The sequence below is a fragment of the Hemitrygon akajei genome, chromosome 4 (assembly GCF_048418815.1).
Source record: "Hemitrygon akajei chromosome 4, sHemAka1.3, whole genome shotgun sequence".
Classification (NCBI taxonomy): domain Eukaryota; kingdom Metazoa; phylum Chordata; class Chondrichthyes; order Myliobatiformes; family Dasyatidae; genus Hemitrygon; species Hemitrygon akajei.
In genome coordinates this window covers 171,969,601-171,992,398 of record NC_133127.1, presented here as the reverse complement: position 1 = coordinate 171,992,398, position 22,798 = coordinate 171,969,601, and the positions used below count along the sequence as shown (strand labels likewise).

The following is a 22,798-nucleotide window of genomic DNA, read 5'->3' as shown; positions in this document are numbered from 1 at the left end:
CAGGGTAGGATATGCACTTTGATAATACATTTACTTTGAACTTTGGATGTTGGATATGGTGGGTTTGAGGTGTTGCAGGAGAACTAAACGCAAATCAAATCAATAACACGGGACCCGTCCTGAAGAAGGGTCTCAGCCCGAAACGTCGCCTGTTTACTCTTTTCCATAGATGCTGCCCAACCTGCTGAGTTCCTCCAACATTATGTGTGTGGTGCCTCAAATCAAATCAATTTGAATTATTTTCAAAAAGAAGTCTACTGGCTACAAACTTGGAAGTATTTGCTCCACATTATTATCTGTAAAGTAATTAAGGTATTTTGAGTGATGTCACATTTTAATTAATGTAACAATCATAAATAAACAGTGCACTACTCCTAAAACATTGAACATAGAACTATACAGTTCAGGGACAGGCCCTTCAGCCTACAATGCTGGTGCTGACCATGGTGCGAGCTAAAACCTAGTCCATCTGCCTGCACACGATCCCTTCATTCCCTGCCTACTCATACACCAGGCTCAATACCTCATCATTGCCACTAATGTTTCTTCTTCCACCAGAAACCCTGGCAATGTGTTCAGACATTTATCACTCTCTGTGTAAAAAACTTACCAGAAGACCATAAGACATGGGAGCAGAATTGGGCCATTCAGCCCATCAAGTCTCCTATGCCATTTCATCATGGCTTATCCATTTCCCTCTCAACCTCATTCTCCTGCCTTCTTCCCATAACCTTTCATGCTCTGACTGATCAAGAACCTATCAACTTCTCGAGCCAATGGCCTGGTCTCCACAGCCACCTGTGGCAAAGAAATCCACAGATTCACCACCCTCTGGCTGAAGAAATTTATCCTCATCTCCATTCTAAAGTGACATCCCTCTATTCTGATGCTTTGCCTTCTGGTCCTAGGCTCCCCCACCATAGGCAACATCCTCTCCACATCCAACTTATCCAGTCCTTTCTATATTCAGTAGGTTTCAATGAGATCCTCACACATCCTTCTAAATTACTACACTTTGTTATCCACTTTGGGAGTAAGAACAGGAAGGCAGATTATTATCTGAACGGTGTAGAGTTAGGTAAGGGAGAAATACAAGGAGATCTAGGAGTACTTGTTCATCAGTCACTGAAGGTGAATGAGCAAGTGCAACAGGCAGTGAAGAAGGCTAATGGAATGTTGGCCTTTATTACAAAGGGAATTGAGTACAAGAGCAAGGAAATCCTTTTGCATTTGTACAGGGCCCTGGTGAGACCACACCTGGAGTGCTGTGTACAGTTTTGGTCTCCAGGGTTAAGGAAGGACATCCTGGCTGTAGAGGAAGTGCAGCGTAGATTCACAAGGTTAATTCCTGGGATGTCCGGAATGATTGCTCTTTACAGAAACCACGCTGAATTGACTTATTTTATCATTAGTCTTCAAGTACCCCGAAATCTCATCCTTAATAATAGACTCCAACACCTTCCCAACTACTGAGGTTAGGCTAACTGGCCTATAATTTCCTTTCTTTTGTCTTCCTCCCTTCATAAAGAGTAGAATGACATTTGCAATCCTCCAGTCCTCCAGGACCATGCCAGAATCAAGTGATTCTGGAAGGATCATGACCAGTGTATCTGTTATCTCTTCAGCAACCTCTTTCAGGACTCTGGGATGTAGTCCATCTGGTCCAGGTGACTTATCCACCTTAAGACCTTTCAGTTTGCCTAGCACTTTTTCCTTTGTAATAGCAATGGCACTCATTCCTGCTTCCTGACCCTCATGGACCCCTGGCATACAGCTAGTGTCTTCCACAGTAAAGACTGAAGAAAAGTACTTAATAAGTTCATCTGCCATTTTTTGTTCCCCCATTACTACCTCATCTGCATCATTTTCCAGTGGTCCAATATCAAATCTCGCCTCCCTTTTATTCTTTATATAACTGAAAAACTTTTAGTATCCAGCTTTATATTATTAGCTAGTTTGCCCTCAAATTTCATCTTTTCCCTTCTTATTGCTTTTTAGTTGTTTTTTGTTGGATTTTAAAAGCTTCCCGATCATCCAACTTCCCACTCACTTTTGCTACATTATATGCCATTTCCTTGGCTTTTATGCAGTCTTTAACTTCCCATGTCAGCCACAGTTGCCTACACCTGCTATTTGAGAACAACTTCTTCTGTGGGACATATCTATCCTACGCCTTGTGAACTATTCCCAGAAACTTCAGTCATCTCTGTTCTGCTGTCATACCCGCCAGTATTTTTCTCCAATGCACCTGGGCAAGCTTCTCTCTCGTGCCTCTGTAATTCCCTTTATTCCATTGTGATATTGATACATGTGACTTAAGCTTCTCCCTCTCAAACTGCAGCATGAATTCAATCATATTATGATCACTGTCCCCTAAGGTTTCCTTTACGTTAAGCTTCCTAACAAGATCTGGGTTATTACACAACACCCACTCTAAGATAACCTTTCCTTGAGTAGGCTTGAGCACAAGCAGCTCTTAAAAGCCATCTCGTAGGCATTCAACAAATTTCCTCTCTTGCAATCCGACGCCAACCTGATTTTCCTAATCCCCTTGCATTTTGAAATCCCCCATTACAATTGTGACATTACCCTTACCTTGTGACATACCCTTTCCAGCTCCCTTTGTAATCTCAACCCTACATCTTGGCTACTATTTGGAGGCCTATATATGATTTCTGTAATGTTTTTATTACCCTTGCAGTTTCTTAACTCCACCCACAAAGATTCGACATCCTCTGACCCTATATCACCTCTTTCTAAAGATGTAATTCCATCCCTTACCAACAGAGCCACACCACTACCTATGTCTTCATGCCTGTCCTTTTAGTACAAAGTATATCCTTTGATTTTAAACTCCCAGCTATGACCTTTCAGCCACGACTCAGTGATGCCCACAATGTCATACCAACCAATCTCTATCTGCGCCACGATTTTGTCCATTTTGTTCCAAATTCTACACACATTTAATTTCAGCACCTTCAGTCCTGCATTCTTCACCCTTATGAATTTTGCCTCTGTGGTACCACTTAACTCTTTGCCCTGCCTGCACTTGTACCCAATCATTGGCTTGTCCTTCCTTATATTCGTGTTACATGTTACATCATCTACTTGTAAACCGGCTGGCTCATCCTCAAATCTATCATCCTGGTTCCCATACCCCTGCCATATTAGTTTAACCCACTCCCAACAGCTCTCCTGCCTGCAAGGATATTGGTTCCCGTCAGATTCAAGTGCAATCTGTCCCTTTTGTACAAGTCACATCTGCCCCGGAAGAGGTCCCAATGATTCAGAAATCTGAATCCCTGCCCCCTGCTCCAATTCTTCAGCCACACATTTATTTGCCTCATCATTCTATTCCTATCCTCACTGTCACATGTTGTAACAGTTCATTTGGGGACTGGCCTTTTTCGTCGGCGCTCTCCTCCAGTGAAATGAAAGGCTGGATTGCTGAGAGCTGAACCATAAATAAACATGTCGCTCAGGGTCTTGGACTATACATTTGTTTTCTTGCGTAATGATATTTGTTTTTCTTCTCTCGGTCTCACTTTTTTGAATGTATGTTATGCACCCTGGCCCCAGAGAAACGCCGTCTCATTTGACTGTATCCAAGTATGGTTTGAACGATAATTAAACTTGATTCGATTTGATTTGACAAGCCTTTTCAATCTCCCATTGTCATTTGTAGCCCACATCCTAGCTACTATTCGAAGGCCTGTGTTGAACTCACATCAGGGTCTTTTTACCCTTGCAGTTTCTTAACTCTACCCACAAGAATTCTACATCTTCTGATCCTATGTCAGCTCTTTCTAAGGATTTGATTTCATTTTTTGTTAACAGAGCAACACCACCCCCTCTGTCTATCTGTCTGTCTCTTATTGCTGTGTACATCTCCCTTCACCTTTTCTCCTCTCACCTTAAAGCAATGCTCTCTGGTTTTTGATATTTCTACCTGGGACTATGAGTCTGATTATCCACCCTATTTATGTCTCTCATAATTTTATAAACTTCTTCCAGGTATCCCTCAGCCCCTGATGATCCAGAGAAAATAATCTAATCCCAGAATCAATACTGAAGAGATGATTATAGAATTATAAATGACTCTGGAAAGCCCCTCAGAGCCCAGCAGGCTGAGAAATGGCCCAGAACAGTTAGCAAGTGCAAATGTGAAAAGAGTTCTTCACGGAAGCTGTACCCCAGTGTCATTAGTTTCCCCGACTTTGCTATAAATAATGCAGTGCTTCAGTGGTAGAGCCCAAGCAGCTGTATAGAGTATAACACACACAGAATGCTTGCACATCTCAGCAGGTCAAGCAGCATACAATGTCAAGCAGGTTAATCAAAATCCTAATCCAAATTCTTCAAGCAAGACTTTGAACAGCAGTTTAACTGGTTCTGGAAGCAAGCCTGGAAGATCATCGGGGACAAGTTTGTATCTTGAGGACAAAGATTAGTTTGGGTTGAATGACGTTCAAAGAATTACTATGTGAGGACTAGTTGCTCTCTGGTTTGGCTTAATAGTTGCGTTGGGTCCTGGGGTAGTTGGCTTCATTCCTCTTGGGTGTGAATCACCCAAAGGCTGAGAGAGCTAGGCAGTTAGGTGACCATTCTCAAATTTTCTTTTGGAACAGTTTTGAGCCCAGGCTTGAAGCCTCTTTGGGGAAAGCAAGTTTCTGAGCAGTTGTAATCGTACTGGAGGACCAAAAGCAGATGGGAAGAGCAGAGTACAACAGTGCAGTGGTCATCTGCCAGGACTGGAGTTGGCAGCTTCCAAAGGAGGTTTACAATAGAGGAACCACTTGAAGCCATTACTCATATGTAAATTCATAAAGTTGCTGTTGCAGGGACAATTACTTTGCCAGTTCCAGAAATTAGGCCGAACCATGGCACAGGCTTAAATTTGACTGTTATCATTCTTTCCAAAATATTTTTGTGCACATGATACTTGCCCAAGTAGCTACTCTCCACAGAGCCAATCACTTGGAATACGGTGAAATTACTAAAAACTATAAATGCAGGTCATTCTTGGTTTCATTTCACAAGATATTATAATTTTTCTTCAATTTGATTTAGATACTTCTAATGATACAATAAAAACTGAATGATAAAAGGATATCATCAAGTATTTGCACATGAGTTCTACACAACTCAGCTGGTTAATGTAGTAAATGGATGATCAAAAAGTGATAGCCCGTATCAACCTCATTCACTTCATCAGAGGCTGAAGTAGAGGCTTCAATGTAATTGGCCTCAATACAGTTTGCTAAAAAGACCATACGACCATATGTAATAAGAGCATGATTAGAGTATTTGGCTCATTAAGTCTGCTCCAACATTCAATGCTCGCTTTAATGGTGCATGATTTGTTTTTTCTCTCTCCGCATATTGGGTGTTCGAGGGGCTTCTTTCGTTTTAGTTCTATAGGATTTCTTCGATTTGTGGCTGCCTGTAAGGAGATGAATTTCAAGGCCATAAGAAGTATACATACTTTGAAATATATCTACTTTGAACTTCTGAACTTCGAATTATGTCTGCTTATTTTTGTCTCAACTGCATTACCCCATAACCCTTACCAATCAAGAACTTATCAATGTCTGCCTTAAATATGCCCAGTGGCAGCCTCCACAGCCCTCCTTGACAATAAATTCCACAGATTCACCACCCTCTGGCTGAAGAACTTCTTCCTCACCTCTGAAGGGACCGTGCACCTCAAGGGTGTGTGCTTAGCCCACTACTCTACTCTTTCTATACCTATGACTGGGTGGCTAGGCAGAGCTCAAATGCCAGCTATAGGTTTGCTGATAATGCAACTATTGTTGGTAGGATCTCAGATGGAGATGAGAGGGCATACAGGAGTGACATATAACAGCTCCTGAGTGATGTCACAGCAAAACCTTGCACTCAATGTCAGTAAGATAAAAAGAGCTGATTGTGGACTTCAGAAAGGGTAAAACATAGAAATATAGAAAACCTACAACACAATACAGGCACTTTGGCCCACAAAGCTGTGCCGAACATGTCCTTACCTTAGAACTACCTAGGCTAACCCATAGCCCTCTATTTTTCTAAGCTCCATGTACCCACCCAGAAGTCTCTTAAAAGACCCTATCATTTCCATTTCTGCCACCACCACCGGCAGCCCATTCCACGCACTCACCACTCTCTAGGTAAGACGAGGGAACATGAGCGAATCCTCACAGGGAGATCAGAAGAGGAGAGAGTGAGCAATTTCAATTTCCTGGGTGTCAAGATCTCTGAGCATCTAATCCGGTTTCAATATATCGATGCAGTTATAAAGAAGGCAAGAAGGCAAGAAAGGGGTTATACTTAGTTAGGAATACGAAGGATTTGGTTTGTCTGCTAAAACACTCGAAAATGTCTATAGTTGTACAATGGAGGGTATTCTGACAGGCTGCATTACTGTCTGGTATGGGACTGGCTATAGCACAGATCGAAAGTAGCTACAGAAAGTTGTAAAATTAGTCCGCTCCTTCCGTGGTATCCAAGACAATAGTAACATTCATAATAGAGGTGCCTCAGAAAGGTGACATCCATCATTAAGGAGTCCTATGAGCAGGACGTGCCCTCTTCTCACTGTTACCATCAGGGAGGAGGTACAGGAGCCTGAAGGCACACACTCAGTGATTCAGGAACAGCTTCTTCCCCTCTGCCATCCAATTCCTAAATGGACATTGAACCCATGAACACTACCTCAATTTTTAAATGTTATTTCTGTTTTGCACTATTTTTAAGCTAAAATATTTAATATACACTACTGTAATTGATTTCCTTATTTATGTTTTCCCTTTCTATGTTATCGTGTCTTGCACTGTACTGCTGCTGCTAAATTAACAAATTTCACGACACATGCCAGTGATAATAAACCTGATTCTGATTCTTACTCAACAAAGGCTCCATCTCAAATACAATTTATTGGCTGTGCAGTACTTTGACTCACCCTAAAGTTATGTAAAAGAGCTGTTTAAATACACTCAGTGGCCATTTTATTAGGTAGACAAGCACGGAGGCTGTCACAGTCCGGTCCGTGGACTCCAGACTCCAGTTCTTCTGGCTGTCCCTGTCTCATTTGGGGCTTAATCGTCAGCACCTGATTCTCGTCTTGAAGCAGGGAATATAAGTGGCCCCAGGTTCGCATGTAGGTTTGTCTTGTCAGTATCCTGTCCTTGCCTCTGTGGGGGTTCATCTTGTTGGTATCCTGTCCTCGCCTCTGTGGGGGGAGTCAGGCTGTCCTTGCTGTTACCCTATGGTGGGATCTGTCCCTCCTGGTCCTTGCCTCCATTGAGTAAGTCAGGCTGTCATTGCTGTTACCCTGGGGCTGGACTATTCCTTTCCTTCCCTCTGAAGCCCTACCCTGCAACCTATGCCTGGGGCCCCGCCCTACCCTGCAACCTGTGCCTGGGGTCTTGCCCTGCCTCTGCCTGGAGCCTTGCCCTGTTTGGAACTGTCTGTCCGTGTCCATGCCTTCACTAGGTAGGTCTGGCCGTTTTGCCACTACCTAGTGTTGGGAACTGTCTTGTCATGTTCAGTGTTCTGTGTAATGAGTCACGGCCCTACGTCCTGTACCCAAGGAGGGGTCCCGGCTCGGTGTTCCATGTTCCTGTTCTCCCTCCACCAAGGCTCTGTGTTCTGCATTCCTGTTCTCCCTCCACCAAGGCTCTGTGTTCTGCATTCCTGTTCTCCCTCCACCAAGGCTCTGTGTTCTCGTCTTGTCGATGTGCCTTGCCCAGCCCAGTGCTGGAGTTCCCTTGTCCTGTCCAGGAATCTCACGTCCAGTCCTGTGCCTCTCCTCGTCCTATAGCCACGTCTTGTCTTCGCCAGGTTCTGGAGTCCGAGCCCGAGTCAAGACCCAGGTTCTGGGTCCTTGTCCAGTCTCTGGCTTGGAGTCCAAGCCCAGGCTCCTAGTTCCCAGTTCTATGTCCTGGTTCCGCTATCCTTGTCAAGTCCTAGCCCAGGCCTGGATTCCTTGTCTCGACCGGGGCCTGTGTCATGTCCAGCGCCCTTTCTTCCTCACTTCCCTTGCTTCCTTCTCACGCCTAGTCCTGTTCCTGGTAATTCAGTGTCTTGCTTCTGGGTCCACTCCCAACTCCCCCCATACAACAGAGGCTTTAATACAAATTTTGAATCAGCCAATCAAGTGGCAGCAGACATGGTCAAGAGGTTCAAACCAAATATCAGAATGAGGAAAAAATGTGATCTAAGTAACTCTGACTGTGAAATAATTGTTGGAGCTAGACAGGGAGGTTTGAGTACCTCAGAAACTGCTGATATCCTGGAGTCTTCATGCACAACTGTCTCGAGAGTTTACAAAGAATGGCACAAAAAACCCCCAAAAATAAGCACATCCAGTGGGCAGCAGCTGTGTGGGTGAAAATTGCCTCGTTAATGAAAGGTCAGAGGGAAATGAGCAGACAGGTAACTTAAATAACCATGCGTTACAACAGTGACGTACGGAAGAGTACAACATGCTGAAACTTGAAGTGGATGGGCTACAGCAGCAGAAGACCATGAACATACACTCAGTGTCTATTTATTAGGTATCTCCTGTACCTAATAAAGTAATCACTGATTGTAACTGTTCATTGCAACGCATTACAGTTACCTGTTGCACCATGCCCAAAGTGAGTCACCAGCAGGCGAAGTTTCAAAACTGGCCAAAATTGCATGAATGTCTGTGGGCTGGTAAAATACTCTGCATAATGATATGTCCTTAGTAGAGTGTGGTAGCATATATGCTTCTGTAATCTCCTGCTGGATAGAATGTGAAAGGTGAGCGAGATGAAGGATTCTATTTACGATGTGCAATAATTGCCCATCAGGAATAGTCAGTATTCCGCCCACTGATATTCCAGCTTTCACAAAGGCAAACTGACTTGACTGTAAAAACGATTATCACAAAACAACACGTAACAGGAGGAAAATTGATTCGGGCTGATAGAAACAATTCAGCAGCAGTAGCTCTTTCCTGAATGTCATATAAAATGGAAGGTGTTATTTACTTTGGTTAAATTCAGACTCGTAAATTCACATGATTTAGGACTTTGGTTACCTGCGGGCTTCTCAGAAGTGGCCAGTAATGTACAGCTGAATACTGATAGCACCTGTACAAATACATAGACCCAGTGGCCACTTTACTAGGTACACCGGTACACCTACTTGTTAATGTAGTTATCTAACCAGCCAATCATGCGGCAGCAACTCAATGCATAAAAGCATACAGACATGGTCAAGAGGTTCAGTTGTTGTTCAGACCAAACATCAGAATGTGGAAGAAATGTGATCTAAGTGATTTTGACCATGGAATGATTGTTGGTGTCAGATGGCGTGGCTTGACTAAACAGAATCTGCTGATCTCCTGAGATTTTCACACACAACAGTCTAGAGATGACACAAAATGGTGCAAAAAACAAAAAGCATGCAGTGCGCAGCAGCCCTGTGGATGAAAATGCCTCGTTAATGAGAGAGGTCAAAGGAGAATGGCCAGACTGGCTCTTGACAGTAACTCAAAAAAACATGCGTTACAATACTGGTGTACAGAAGAGCATCTCTGAACACACAACACGTGTTTGAAGTGGATGGATTACAATAGCAGACGACCACGGACATACACTCAGTGGTACAGGAGGCCATTGTGTTTAAGTTTTACCTTGGGTGTAAGAAGCACCTTTTGACTTTCTCCAGTTATACTGAAGATAATGCTTTAACAGTACGAGCATGTTTTTGATTCTTGAGAGCTAAGGTAATAATCTAATGCACAGGGATACAAATCTTCCAGGGTAGTTTAGGAATTTGAATTGTTTTAAATTATCTAGAAATAAAGAAGAAATGGTAATTAAGAAGTGATTGCAAAACTAAAAGGTTTCCGCAAAGTCTCATTTTATTTATTCACTTGATGTGGATATCACTAGCAACCATAATGAATGAACATCTGGAATTAAACCTTTGGACTTGAACAACAGGAGGTAAATCTAACTATAAATCAAAGCAAGATCCATGATTGCTTTTCCCCCGACCAGTAACAGACCAGTGGAGCAGAGGCAGTTATAAAGTTCTTTGTTCGACATCATGGCCACGATGATGCATAACACAAAGGAGATTAAGAGCAGATCAGAAGCTGTGGTTCCTGCGGCAAGTGACTCAGCGGACTCCCTAAATACTGGGTGCGTCCTGCTTCAATAACGTTGCAACAGTTCAAAACCACCAGGGTCATCAACATGGCTGAGGTGTGTTCCACCTACAGAATGCATTGCAGTTACTCACCAAGGCTACACCAAAATCAACCTCCCAAGTTGTCCCAACAAGAAAACCAATGGAACACTAACCCTAGCAAGTCCAGTCCTGTACCGCCTCAAATGAAGATGTTTTATTTGTGGTTGTCAGATCCAAATCCTGGACTCAGTTCCCAAAAAACGTTGTGGGTGGTGCCTTCAACAGAAAGGGTGTAGGGGTTCTGGAAGGCAGTTGATCCTGAATGGGATCCTCCTACCGTACACCATGGATGAGGTGTGTTCCACCTACAGAATGCATTGCAGTTACTCACCAGGGCTACACCAAAATCAACCTCCCAAGTTGTCCCAACAAGAAAACCAATGGAACACTAACCCTAGCAAGTCCAGTCCTGTACCGCCTCAAATAAAGATGTTTTATTTGTGGTTGTCAGATCCAAATCCTGGACTCAGTTCCCAAAAAACGTTGTGGGTGGTGCCTTCAACAGAAAGGGTGTATGGGGTTCTGGAAGGCAGTTGGTCCCTGCTTGTCAAGGAGGATTAGGGATGAGTAATAAGATTAAAGATGAAAGATTAGCTTTTATTTGTTGCTTGTTCATCAAGACATTCAACCGTGCAATGAAATGCGTCACTTGCATCAATGAGCATCACAGTCGGAATGTATGCTGGTGGCTGCCTGCATGTGCTGCCAGGCTTCTGATGCCAACGTAGCACGCCCACAACTTGCTAATCCTTTCTAACCCGCGTGTCCGTGGAACGTGGGAGGGAACTGGAGCACCTGGGGGAAACCCATGTGGTCGTGGGGAGAAGGTACAAACTCCTTACACACAGCAGCAGGAATTGAACCCCCATCACTGGCACAGTAAAGCATTACACTTGCTGCTGTGTCATTGTACCACCCTTCAGCAATACACTCACCTCATGCATTAATTTCCTTTAAAACCCTACTAAAATAGAGAAAAGTGAAATAGCAATGGGTAAGACTGTCATTTTTGCAACAAATGCCATAATTAGATTCGAGGCTGCAATACATTGAGGAATGTGCGGGAAACATGATTTAACATCAACTAAGTTAAATGGACAGAGATCTGCTCAGGATTATAGTTTACATGACTTTCCCATCTAAATTCCCCGGAGAGTGCATTCAGGTTTTCCAATGCACCCAGTCTTAAAGGCAGAAATGTCTGCATCAAGACAATTATTTCCTGATTCTTTCATCTCCTTTTTTTGAGATGAGCTGTTTTGCACCAATATGTATTCCATACTTTTCTGCAGCACATCAGTGGTAGCAATGGGACATTAAATTTTATGACACTTTAATCTATTCAGTTTTCTTTTCTCTGGAACTCCATAATATGCTGGACTGCAAATCTGCGGGTGCCTGTATTTTATTTGTGTTCAGTTCACTGCTGCAGAGGTCATTGCTTCCTTCCTGTTGGATCACCAGCAGCCTTCTGCTCTTTCTGGTTCAGGACTGCACCAAAGAGTGTATCCAACCACAAATCCATCGGGAGCTCTCTGTCTCTAAAATACACAGAGACAGCTCTCTTTAATGGCTGTACATTCCTCTAGACCTGAGCCAGATTGTGTCACATAATGTGGCCCAACCCTGGAACTAGACATTAGTTTGATCTTGGCAGACTGCAAGCCTTCCAGTAACTTAGCCTTGCTAGGTTTTGTCAGCATTGAGAGAACAAAGACAAGTTTAGACAATCCAGTTCGAGTTTTCTCAGCATTATTTAAATTAGGTCACTGGGTATTTATAATTCCAAGGAGACATTAATATGCTGACTGCAGCAATTATTCTAAAATAGGAAAGGTGTATGTGCAGAACTGAGGATAACAGTGATAAAGGTTTCATTTTGGCACCAGGAGACCTTAATGAAAAAGTACTATTTTAATGATCTTTCAATAGCTGAGAACCTTGTGTAAAAGAAGTCATCTAATGACAATGTCTTGCTCAACTAATATCTTTATGTAGCATATTTATTTTACTGTGGGTAAGGATAATGAGAAACCCACAACAACATGATTAGTAATGTAAGTCAGGCAGAAGCTCAAAATACAGATTACACGTGGCCTTGGTAATATTTGGCTCTTTATGCTTAACCAGAAAGGAAAGGAATTGTCTCTCACCTTATCACAAAGCCATGTGATGTCTGGATCTGCATGTTCGCTAAAATGACATTGACATGGTGCCTAATGATTGCTGTTGTGGTGACGTTTATTGTGATAAACCAAAAGCCTGATGCCATCGATCTCTTGTCATTAGCTATTACTGGATTGTGCGAACACTGTCAGATACTGTTAATTCATAAAAGCTCTTAGTAAAATAAATAACTCAGTGGGGTAAAAAGACAGTGAACTCAACTAAGGAGTGTGCAAAATATTTCAAGGAGAATGGTTTGTCTTTTACCAGCCTTTAGTGTAGAACTTCCACTTTGTCGATTTCAATGTGGGGGATCATTAGAAAGTTTAAAACAATCGTGATAAAATCCAACTGAAATCATGCAGAATGAGCGTATTAACACACCAGAATTCAACCTTCTCGCTTTGCCTAGGTTAGTTAACCATTATTGGATCTTGACGTTTACTGAGTACAAATAATTCAAAACTATTAAAGCATGCACCCAACAGCCCTGACCAACGTATCGCTAAACTTCTGTGTTGTGTGTTTACTCATTAAGCCATGAACAAAGAAATATTATATCACAAAATGTATTCAGGAACCATTGGCCTAGAAATTGGATTTTATCCATAATCCCATTTAAGATGGTGGCACTGGTGAACTTCAGCGACTTCTGCTGGTTGCTAATGAAACAAGGAAAACAACTAAACACTTTGCTGGCAAACAATCGTCGCAAGTAATATTCTGTAACATCCCTTTGGACTTGAAAGCAATTTGATGTGGCAGAACCGAGGCGAGGTGAGATGGTGGGTTTGTTGCCGAGAGCACGGGAGAACTGAGGTCTGATCAATTTAAGCCCCGTGCCAAATTGGAAAGATCTGTTTATAGCCTGAGTCCAGGCACCAGAGCATACCAAAGTGACTGAACCCAATGTTTGGACAGAGACTTAAACACAGGGCCAATTTGGAAAAGTTGGGTTACAAGCCAAATCGAAGCAGTGGGTTCCAAGTACCAGAGCAGATTGAGACAACTGAACCTATGTTTGGACAGAGGTTTAAGCACGGGGCCGAATCAGAAAGGTCGGGTACAGGCCGGATTGAGGCAGTGGAGTCCTGGCCCCAAGTGCGTTAAGGCAACTGAACCCAATGTGTGGATGTTGATTTAGGCGCTGGGCCAGATTGAAAAGGTCAGGGTATCAGGGCCCAAGGTGAGGAACGGGCTGGTTCAGATTGCTGCCCCATGACTTGGCTCTGTGCTGATCTATGCTGAACTGAGGGACTCTCTTTGTGGACTTCAGTACAGAGCGCTATTTGCTTGTGCTTGTTGTTTGTATGATTTGTTTTTTCTCTCTGCACATTGAGTGTTCAACAGTCTTCTTTCTTTCTATGGGTTCTTTTGGGTTTCTGTTTTGTGGCTGCCTTTTAGGAGATGAATCTCAAGGTTGTATATAATATACACATACTTTGATAATAAATGTAGTTTGAATTTAAAATTTGCAGTGCAGAATGGGTTCTATATTTTACCTCAACACCACTCATAAGTGGCCCGAACAAAAGCAAAATTGGGACATACACAAAATGGTGGTGGAACGCAGCAGGCCAGGCAGCATCTATAGGAGGAAGCACTGTTGACGTTTTGGGCCGGGACCCTTCGTCAGCACTAAAATTGGGACATTCTTGCTTTATAAAATTGTTATTGTGCTTTTTCCATTTATGAGTGATTCAAATCTGTTTACTATCTTTTACACAAACACACTGTTTTAGCTGGGCAGGCAGCAACAATGGCTTTCATTCACACTGGGGATGAGTTTGTGCTATTGAAGAGATCTCCCCATGGTATCTTAAAGTGCCATAGAGATCAGGTTAGAATCTGGGGTGGAGAGCAGAGCAGTCTCAGGGAAATCAAGGATGCGAAAGGGGTGGAGTTACAGTGCATGGGTCCCATGGGGTGACCTTTTGAGCAGAAACCACTTCAACGGTTCCCCGCAGTAGTGAAGAGAGTCCCAGGTCCCTGTGATCAGGAGCCTTGGGCCTGTAAATTGAAGTCATCAATTAACTAAAGCCTTGAGCAAGTCTTAAAGAGGTAAGAGTCACAGGGGATGAGTTTCAGCACAGACAAGTAGCATGCTGGAGATCAACTCCAAATGTATACACTTCACTGCCTTCAACATGAAGCACCTTTACAGTACTGTGCATTGATAGGACCTGGCCCCATAATAAACATGTTGTCCTTTTTCTGTTCTTAGGTAACTAATATAAGCTGTGAGTATGAATGATGTTATTACATGTGCAAATTACTCCAGGGCAATTATATTGAATCATAGCATGGAATGCCTAGTACAATTTCTAGACAGCTAGAATTTCGGCAGGAAACGTGTGTAAACCCTGCAAAACATGCTCAAAATTATATGTTATGCATTATTTACTCATAAAAACAACCACAGATGGATCTTCTCTAATCTAATTCCCAGGCTTTTATTTCTGGCATGTTAATTTACATGAGATTCTGAGTGACGTTACCAGGCCTTTGCACTGACAAGGCTAATGCAAGCATAAGTGCTGTCTTTGACCTTCAAGCTGTACCTACCGTTGCTGGCTTGCGAGGCCCTTTCAAATTGATTTTTTATTGCCAGCTATTCCATAGATTTCTGATGTGTGGCTTACGTCTGCTGCTAATTTTAATATCTTAATTGATCTGTTCTTTCTCCCTGTCCTTGTAATCAATATGCACCACTCTGCCTGAGGAGATTGTCAAGAGAATGTTCCCAATATTCTGTCACTGTTGTTCAATAAGCAGCTTTTAGAGGAAGTATACAGAAGTTTCCAACGTCATGCCCCCATCCCCCAGCTTTGCCGACTTTCTCAGAGCCTTCTCTTAGATCAGTCAGACATCTGGGATGTTATACTTTAACGTTGTAAAACACTGGTCATACCTCAAATGCATACCGTTCTGGTCAGCACATTAAAGGAAAGATGTGATAGCACTGGAAGGGAGTGCAGAAGAGATTCGCCAGGATGTTGCCTGGAAAGAAGCTATCAGTTATAAGCAGTGACTGGAGATCCTGTTTTCCATGGAGTGGAAGAGATTAAGAGGGGGCATGACTGAGGTATATACGTGTAACTGTGGCGACCCACTTCCCAGCGCACTCGAACCGGCTCACAAAGTGGCGTGTGCCGGCATAGAGGCCGGTTCCAAAGAGGGCGCCAAGTCTGCTTCACCAGCAAGGGGAAAAGCCCGCGCACGGGACGGGACTGTGAATACGTGCCCCCTACAGTATTCCAGCCCGGGGAGGCCGGGATCAGGAAGGCTTTAAAGCGAGGCCGCGAAGTTTGAATAAATCTCTTTTGCAACTGCAGCTCATCGACTACGTGTCGTTATTTCAGCGCTGCGTGTAGCACCACTACAATTGGTGACCCCGATGGCCCAAACGATATTTGGGCCGAAGATGAATGACGCCGCATCTGTTCATGCAGTTTCGTTAAAACTGCCAAGCTTCTGGACGCTGCGATCTCAGCTATGGTTCCAACAAGCAGAAGCCCAATTCCATATTTGTACTGGACATTTGGGGGAAAGAGGAGGTTTTCACGGTGGACCGACTCAAACCAGCCCATGTGGATGTGGCGCAGCCGGTCGAGATTCCGGCACCGTGGTGCAGAGGCAGACCTCCCAAACAGAGTCCGACCCAGACTGTGGACATTGGGGGGGTGTATCACCGGTTCTGGGGGGGGGGGGGGTTATGTGGCGACCCACTTCCTAGCGCACTCGAACCGGCTCACAAAGTGGCGCGCGCCCGGCATAGAGGCCGGTTCCAAAGAGGGTGCCAAGTCTGCTTCACCAGCAAGGGGACAAGCCCGCGTGCGGGACGGGACTGTGAATACGTGCCCCCTACAGCATTCCCGCCCGGGGAGGCCGGGATCAGGAAGGCTTTAAAGCGAGGCCGCGAAGTTTGAATAAATCTCTTTTGCAACTGCAGCTCATCGACTACGTGTCGTTATTTCAGCGCTGCGTGTAGCACCGCATGAGGGCTGCAGATAAGGTAGATAGGAAACTGTCTTCTGGTTCCAGTTAAGATGGTGCTACCAAACACATGCAACAGCTCATTGGAGTTAAAAGGTTAGGAAATTACTAAAAACATCTTTTCTGAGGTAAATTGTGTTAAATTATTGCTGCAGACAGTTGGGGGGGGGGGCAATAATGAGGTGAGTTCAAGGGAACTGCCAAGATGTCGTGTTGCAGAATCGATGCAGGTGGAGTGAGCCATTTGGAGGTCAAAGCCAGGGCAGAGGAATTTCGACTTCCATACAACTGGCCCGGATGCAAGGTTGGATCACTCTGGGCCCCAAGAGGGAATGTTGGGGCAAAGGAGATTCGATACCTGTACAACTGGCCCAGGTGCAAGGTTGGATCGCTCTGGGCACCAAGCTGATTTGAAGAGCTTGAGAGTGGCTTTGGGTTGGGCGGCGAAATCTGGGCCCGTAGCGAGTCACTGGGCGGCAAGGTGTAGGCTCTGTGCCCTTCGCAGCAGCCGGGTCCTAGTGCAAGGTATGATCTGCTGATTAGACAATTTAAATGCCGGCCCAGACTTCACTTGCTCTCCACGATGTTCACTCCTGTATACAGGGCGTCAGAGCCTTTCATTGATTCATTGTTTGGTCAATTAAACGCTGGCCCAGACAGACAGAAAACACAAAGTGTCGGGATCCAAGGTGAGAGCTGATATCGCTCGCTCTCTGCGATGGTCACGCCTGTCTCCTTGACGCTGAGGCAATAAAGACCACCCCAGCTGCTGTGCTCCATACCCACTAATACGATAAACTGATAAGCGAGGATTTGGGCCTCGGGTCCAAAGACTTTATTTGGTTCAGAATGTTGTTCGCTTCAATTGTTTACGTGATTCGGTTTTTTCCCCCTTTCTCTCGTGCAGTGGGCATTGGTCTTTTATTTTTTATTTTTTCTCTTGAATTCTGTTCTTTCGGATTTCTTGCTTTGCGGCTGCCTGTAATTTGTAAAACTTATACATTTTTTCATAATAAATGTATTTTGAATCTTTGAACCCTTATCAGAGGTGAATAAAGCTAGAGGAAATAGATTTATAGTTCAAAGCTCAGAATCAATTTATATATATCATACACTACCTTGGGATCCATTTTCTTGCAAGCATTTACAGTAAAGAAATACAACAGAATATATGAAAAGCTATAGACAACAAAGACCAACAAACTATGTGCAAAAGAAGGCAAATCATGCAAATGATTTGAAAAAGTAAATATATAACACTGAGTTCCTGAAAGTGATACGAGATTGTGGAATCAGTTCAAGGTTGAGGTGACAACCTATACACTCACTTTCAAGAACACCATCAAGGAGGGTAAGGGGAAAGAGATTTAGAGGGGATTTGAGGGGGACCTCTTTTCCCTGGAATGGACTGCCAGACAGGGTGGTGGAAGCATTTAAAAAGTGTCTATTAAATCACCCAGGGTCAGAAGGCAGCAGGCCAAGTATTGGAAGGTGAGATGCTTCCTGTCGGTCAGCATGGGCAAGATGGGCCAAATAGCCTTTGCCAGGCGGTATGATTCAATGGTGATACAATGAACCGTTCTCTTCAAATGCAGGTGAAAGTGCTCCCAAGTCACTGTAAATTATGGAGTGCCTTAGAGTTTGCCAGTCGATCATATTTTGAAATATTCAAAATCCAAGCAAGATTTCCCAGTGGCCAACCATTTTAACTCCATTCCAGAGGCCACTCTCATCTTGGAAGAGCAACACCCCGTTTTCAGTCTGGGTATCCTTCGACCTGGAATTTACTCTAAATTCCGGTAATTTCTTCCCCCTCCCCTTCTCTCTCTTACATTTAGAATATTTTGTGGACTAGGAGGCAAAAGAGTGAAATACAAGTACTTGACATTGTAACGTATACTGGAGACGCAAGAACATGCTGCTGTACAGGAAACCTCGCCACTTCCCCTGACCACTTTCATCCCCGACCCCACCCCCATGGTAAGTGGCTGCTGAGAACAGTGCCTAGGGGTGTGGGGCTGTACACGATGCCTGTAATCTTGTGATCCCACCCGCCAGCAGGTTTGCAGCTGGTCGGCACTGCAACAGAAGTTATGGTAATGAGCTCTGACCATTAGGAGGGGGAAATCATTGTAGGATTGAAAGGCTGCATTCGGAACATTACCTTGAAAGCAGATTATGCGAGTTGCCAGGACGATTTTCGAATTTCAGGCGCTTGACATTTGCACTCCTGCAAGTGATTTGAAATTTGTCCAGTCACAAGAGATTTGTGAGAGAGAAAACTGGTGAGGTCAGAGATCCGGCTGATCCCTATTTCAGCCCCTCGCCGCCTCGGGGTACAGTGGCAAATCACTTACAACAGCTGGACACTGTGTTAAAGATCAGACGGCCCAAAGAGTGGGGAAGTTCAATCACTTTGGACAGACTCATCTCTCGCCTGGTTGTTCCAGCAGCCGATCCGCGGCAGGAGCGAGAATGGCGGACGCAGCAGGGCAGTGGACGTAGGCCGGTGGCACTGTTGACAGCTTTAAAACGGGACCGTGATACCACTCGTATGTCCGACTTGAATCGGCAGCTAGGCCGATTGGTGTGTTCACCTGCCAGATGAGGAGGTCGAGCAGGATGGTAATGGGAGTGGACAGAGGCCTCTCTGACACCTTTGGCTGGAGAGTACTGCCAGTGGGTGAGTGAGGGGAAGCATTCTCACCGTCTCCACCTCCTCGTCGTGGTGGAGAGATGTACGAGCTCCCGAGATCCTGAGACTGATAGTGTCTTGGGTCAGCCGTTTGGTGCTTAGCTGCTGGTAGGGTGTCCGACAGCAGTAAGGTCAGGTGGGAGTTTCCAGTCAAAGAGCCATCCAGCCAGCACCTCAGTATTGGGGCTGGCGGAAGATGGTGACTCATCACAACAGGATCCTCAGTTTCACGCCACTGGACCCTGAACCCGATCTGTCAAGGATCTTGTGGTGGCTACCCGTGCATCAGCTTCCCCGCGTTAAACAAAGTCACGCACAGAACATGGAACATAGACTTTTACAGCACATTGCAGGCCCTTCGGCCCACAATGTTGTGTTAACCATGTAACCTACTCAAGAAACTACCTAGAATTTCCCTAGCGCATAGCCCTCTATTTCTCTAAACTCCACGTAGCTATCGAAGAGTCTCTTAAAAGACCCGATTGTATCTGTCTCCACCACCGTCGCCAGCAGTGCGTTCTACGCACTCAGCACTCTCTGTGTGAAAAACTTACCCCTGACATCCCATCTGTACCTACTTCCAAGCACCTTAAAACTATGGCCCCTTGTGTGAACCATTTCAGTCCTGGGTAAAAGCCTCTGGCTATCCACATGATAAATGCCTCTCATCATCTTTCCACCTCTATCAAGTCACCTCTCATCTTCCGTCACTCCAAGGAGAAAAGGCCAAGTTCACACAACTGATTCTCATAAGGCATGCTCCCCAATCTAGGCAACATCCTTGTAAGTCTCCTCTGCGTCCTTTCTATGGTTTCCACGTCCTTCCTGTAGTGAGGTGACCAGAACAGTTCTCCATTAAGGGAACCCTCCCTAACAACCTGGATTAATTACTGTGGCGATCAGCAAGTGGCACAGAGGGCAGGATTGTGGCATTCTGGAAGCCCCTAAGAATATGTGGATCTGGGATGGGCCTCTACAGCTCCCTGAAGACCCAGAAGTAGACAACCCCTTTGGAGAATATCATACTTGACTCAAATATTCGCACTACCACTGCTATGATGAGGACAGAGTAGAAGGGTTGCTTGTGGGAGACTAGTGGGGGCATACCTGCACCCGATAACCTCCAGTGAGTGTCGTGAGGTTGGCAGCTGGGCCGTCCCTCTGACTTCCCAGGAAGCCTGACCAGCAACTGCTAAATTTAAACAAAACTCACAACTGCACTGAAAAGGTCTAAATTAAGTACGTGATGGTGTTCTGTTTCTCCTCTGTGGTACACAATCAAAATTTACCCACTGGAGAAATGACAGCAGGCATGTACATACCAAAAATACCATCCGAGCCTTCAGCTGCCTCAGGTATAGGCTTCCCTACGTAAGCGACGCCCTTACATTAAAACCTAGCTCTTTGACCATGTGTTCAGTTGCCCGAACTAATCCCTCATCTCCTTCTCAGTGCTCTTTTAGTTGAAGCACTTTGCGATGTTCATGTTGCTGCTGTAGTTCTTGTTACTGGAACTCTTTACTAAAGCAATACAGATTTCCATCATTCAGTCTCAGATAACGCCTTCCTATCACTGAAGTCCCAACACAACAGAACCAATTGAACTCCAGGTAACACAGCTGTTGCCGTCAATCCACTCCATCTGCAAAACTATTTCTGGCTCCTTCTCACTTTTGCTCTGTAAAATCTGTGGAGCCTGACAGCTGGAGGCAGAAAAAAATACAATTTGAAGAAATGCCAGGGAATGGAGAGGGCAAAGATCAAATCTGAGCATATCTTCCAGAGTCAATGATTCAAGGGCCTCTCCCTCATCTTTGAAAAGTACAATATCTACCCAACCTGACAACGTTTCTCCTTTTTCCTTCTTTTGAATTCCCCATTCTGTCTCCTTTCTTAGTTCCTCTTCTCACCTGTGTATCACCTCTCTCTGGTGCCCTACCCCCTTCTCTGTCCTCTCCTATCAGATTCCTTCTTCTTCAGCCATTTACCTTTACCACCTATCAACTCCCTACCTCTCACTTCACCCCCCCCCCCCACATGCACCCACCTTCCCACTCACCTGGCTTCACCTATCAACTTCCTGCTTGTACTCCTTCCCCTCCCTCCACCTTCTTTCTCTGCCTTCTTACCCCTTCATTTCCAGTCTTGATGAAAGGTCCCGGTCTGAAACATCAATATCTTATTCCTCGCCGTAGATACAGCCTGGCCTGCTCGGTTCCTCCAGTATTTTGTGCGTGTTACATTTTCTATCTGTAGTTTATCCTCCACCACCACCCTGACCTGAAGATCACTGGCAATCCTATACTCCTTCACTAAATACTAAATGGATTGTAATGGTCATTCAATGACAGAAAACGTATGAAGGACTGAATGGCCTACTCCAGTAATGTTGGTGTTCAGAAGGACCTGGATGGTCTTATACACAGCTGAATGAAAGTTAGCATGCCATTCAGTCAGCAGTTAGCAAGGCAGGTTGAATGTCAGTTTTTATTGCAAGATGTGTGTGTATATGACTCAAAGTACATTTAATATTAAAGTATGTATATGGAATACATCTGAGATTTAAGCTCCTGCAGGCTGCCACAAAACAAAGAAACACGATGGAACCCGTTCAAGAAAACATCAAACACCCAACGCCAAAAGAAGGAACAAATTGCTCAAACTGCAAAAAGCAAGCGGAGGATATATAGTATATCAAACATCAGATCGGGAGTCCAGTAGTATTCAGTTTAGTTCAGTTCAGCATCATATCACCAGCTGCAGGGCAAAGCATTCTTTACTGAGGTGCCACAGACCACATCAGTCGCCCCGATAACAAACAGCAAAAAAAGTGTAACCATCATATAACATGAATCCCAAAGTCCCCCAAAATGAGTGTACAGCCTCTCCGATCAACCCCTGCAACCTGTTTGCACAATTATACAGTGCCTCTCCCATACAGTGTCAGGAATATACAAGTCAGGCCTTGTGTTATATCTGTCATCTGTAGTTTATCCTTCACCACCACTGCTGCAGGGGTACACATGAAGATCCTCTCCAATCCAGGACACATCCTGGTGAAACTCTTCTGTACCCTCTCCAAAGCCTCCACATCCTTTCTGTAATGCAGTGACCAAAACTGCACTCAATACTCCAAATGTGGCCTGACCAAAGTTTTATACAGCTGCAATGTGACTCTCCAACTTTTAAACTCAGCGTCCTGGCTGATGAAGAGAAGTATGCTGTATGCCTTCTCTACCACCTATCCATTTGCATTGCTACTTTCATGGAGCTATGGACTTGTAGATCTCTTTGTATATCAATGCTCTGAAGAGCCTACCATTTATTGGAAACTTTCATCATGGATTTGATGTCACTTGTCTAGATTAAACACAAATTTCCATCCAATCTATTTCCATGGGACCAGTAGACCACAAGATATAGGAGCAGAATTAGATCATTTGGCACATCGAGTCTGCTCCAGCATTTCATCATGGTGAAATCCATTTTCCCTCTCAGCCCCAATCTCCTGTCTTCCCCCCCATGTCCCTTCATACCCTGACCAATAAAGAATCTATCAACCTCTACCTTAAATAGACATATGACTTGGTCTCCACAGCTGCCTGTAGCAACAATTTCCATGGATTCACCATTCTCTGGCTAAAGAAATTCCTCCGCATCTTTGTTCTAAAAGGATACCCCCTATTCTGAGGCTGTGTCCTCTGGTCTTAGACTCTC

General features: G+C 44.4%; 1 long non-coding RNA gene across 2 annotated transcripts in view; it reads right to left on the bottom strand.

The window, feature by feature from the left end:
- The window catches only part of LOC140726954 (uncharacterized), a 75,256-nt gene extending 55,882 nt beyond the window's left edge, over positions 1-19,374 (bottom strand). Inside the window, exon 1 of one of the 2 annotated variants that reach the window (XR_012098768.1) lies at positions 18,551-19,374. This is a non-coding gene — a long non-coding RNA (uncharacterized lncRNA). The remainder of the gene's footprint in view (positions 1-18,550) is intronic. The other variant, XR_012098769.1, reaches the window with a different exon arrangement.
- Positions 19,375-22,798: the final 3,424 nt, after the last annotated feature.